Consider the following 2,795-nt stretch of genomic DNA (forward strand, 5'->3'; position numbering starts at 1 on the left):
CCTCTTCTAAGTGCTGTGCACAGGGTGATCGCCTCCTTCACATGGATTTAAAATAAAAAGAGGTGAGGGAAGAAAATACCCACACCAAACAGTATTGTCCCCTTTCACGGACAGCAGCAGAAATGCAGAGAAATTAAGTGTCCTGCAAAAGAGCTCAGATTTCATTAACTGCAAAATTATCGATGTTCCCCACGTCCTAGAGGGACACGCTGCAGAGGAACGCCATGTGACAGACCCATGCCAGTATACCGCTGGGTGCAGAGTGATCCTGAGTAGGTCCCTTCTCCGTCCCCATGCCCAGCTCCTTCATAACATGCAACGAGAACCAACTGTAAAATGCAGCATTGATATTAGAGAAATAAGCAGAAGAACACTTTTTTTTTTTAATCAGGCCCTTTCATTGTATAAATAATTTATTTCGGTTCACAGCATTATGTCTGCATCTTTTAAAAAAAGAAGAAAAGACAGGAGGAACAGAGACTGACGGACAATGGCAAGGGTAGGACACGCGCAGCAGGATATCCAACACTGATGGGAACACTGCGAAGGTACCTGGGAAAATGAGACTGGTACCTTGTGATAGCTGCTAAAAAAAAAAGAAAAGGTCATTCAAACATATTTAGAGAAGATGCACAACCTTGCAAAAAGCCCAGCTCATTTTTCAGAGCAACAACCCATGCAGTTTACTTTAACCACTGTTTTGCTGAGGCACCTCTTCTTCTAGTCCACCGTAGGCGACACACATCTTCATACAGGAAAAATCAGCGTACAGTTGTGAAACGTTACAGAAATACCACGGAAGCCATTAGCTACTAATTGGAAAAGTCTTTTTAATTATTGCAGAAAGCAGAGTTGGTAGGAACGGCACCACAACAGCGTCCCACCTGGCTCAGCTGAAGCTTCAAGCCTGCGCTGCCAGTTCAGTGCATGCTTCAGTGCTCTGCCAAAAACCAGCCATTTCTCTAAGGGGATGCTCAGCTGAGCTGGGTGTAACAAACTCCCAGGAAGGACCGAACTCCGTAAATGCATGCCACCGGGTCTTCCATGCCAGCGTTTGCTAAATCAAGACCTACGTCTTGACAGCAAGGAGGCAAAACCCACAACTAATAGCCTGCACGTGTCATTGTTAAAACCTGATCGCTTTTGAGTTGGTGGGGAAAACGTAGCTTTATGTTTCGCCTCTAAAATGGGTCGCTCTCCAAAAAAAAGGGTTACTGCACGTGGCTTCTGTGGCATCAAAAATAAATAATTTTTTTTCCTCTCTTGACAGCAAGTACCAAAGTGTTGGAGGTGAAGACAAAGCAAAGAAAACCCAAGGAAGCGGGAACAGAGCCACCTGAACTGATGGGACCAGCCCACTCACTCAGCACACAAGTCAGGACTTGCGTTGGGAACTCAAATCCCACAAGAAGAGAAATACTACTTGGCTGCAACATTTGTTTCCTAACAAAAAAACCCGCTATTTGGAAGGTGCCGCGCTCATTGGTGCAAGGGGAGAATCAACTCCCTGAAACCTGAAGGGCATTTTTCTTTTGTCTGCTTGGTGGTTTCTCCTTGGCTGCTCTGGGAAGGGGTTTTCAAATGGGAAGGCCGGTGTAAAATCACCAGAAAATCCTGCCAGACTGAGTGGCTCAAAACTCAGGGTATTTGGCCCCTGAGGGCTGCCTGCTTCTGCTCCATGGGCAGCATGGAAAGCCGAGACCCTGCTTTTCTCCTCCAGAGAGTTGGGTCCCAGGCCAAAACACAGACAACAACTGGCTTTTTGGTCCCCAGTCCCTTCCAGGTACCAAAATTCACCTGCAGAAGAACACGGCGGGGCCTGACCCTGCCCCGGGTGCTCAGCAGGCAGAGGCAGCCCACACAGCTAATGCTGGCAGCAAGGGGCTCTCTGCTTTGTATCGGGTTTAAATCTTTATAAAAAACTAGCACCCCCCAATGTCACCCCCCGCCCCCCATGTCTCCTCACACCCTGCCATTTTCCCAGCGCTGCCGAGTCCCTTTCCAGCAGAGATTTTGCAAGCTCTGGCCGTCTCAGCAGGCAGTGCCGGCAGCTGTCCGTCCGTCCTGCCCTGCCATGACCCCCCCAAAACCCCGCATTTAGCAAGCGCTGCCCTGACCTCTTGTACCGACAGCACAGTGACCAGTACCATGACGCTTGCTTTTTCTGTTTGTTTTGTGTTTTTTTTTTTTAAATAACCCCTAGTTTGGATCACCCCAGCTGGAGCAAATTAGCACCTTGGAGCATGCCTCTGCCTGGGCACAATAAAGACCTGCTCGGGGCTTTGCTTCAGAAGATGACACAATTAAGCCTTTGAGAAGGGGGACTCCTGGACCCCCCCCCCCCCAAACACTTCCAGCAGCGTTCACCCCAAACCCTTGCCTTTTTTGATTTTTTCCTTTTTTTTTAAGCAAGCAGCTTAAAGCTCAGCACCGGTCAGCAGCTGCTAGGCACCCCCGGAGCCGCAGGCTTAGCAACACCCCCCCCCCCGGCTGAAGGCTGCCTGTCCTTGCTCTGCACCCATCCGCACCCTACAACACCAGCCAGGAGGGGGGTGGGGGGGTTGTCCTCTTACCCATCACCCTCCCCCCAACACATTTCGTGCTGGTCCACCCCCCCCACCCCTCCGCTTTCGACACCCCTTCCCACCCACAAACGTGGGGGAGGGATGCGGGTATGCGGGCAAGTATCGGGAAGCCCCCTCACCGCTGATCTTGCCAAACCCGGGTGCTGCCTTCATCCCCCCACATAGCATCTCCCCCCCCCCCCCCCCCCCCAACGCCACCAACGCGCGCGC

Source organism: Haliaeetus leucocephalus, unplaced genomic scaffold (genome assembly GCF_000737465.1).
Source record: "Haliaeetus leucocephalus isolate CR32 unplaced genomic scaffold, Haliaeetus_leucocephalus-4.0 Scaffold587, whole genome shotgun sequence".
Taxonomy (NCBI): Eukaryota; Metazoa; Chordata; class Aves; order Accipitriformes; family Accipitridae; genus Haliaeetus; species Haliaeetus leucocephalus.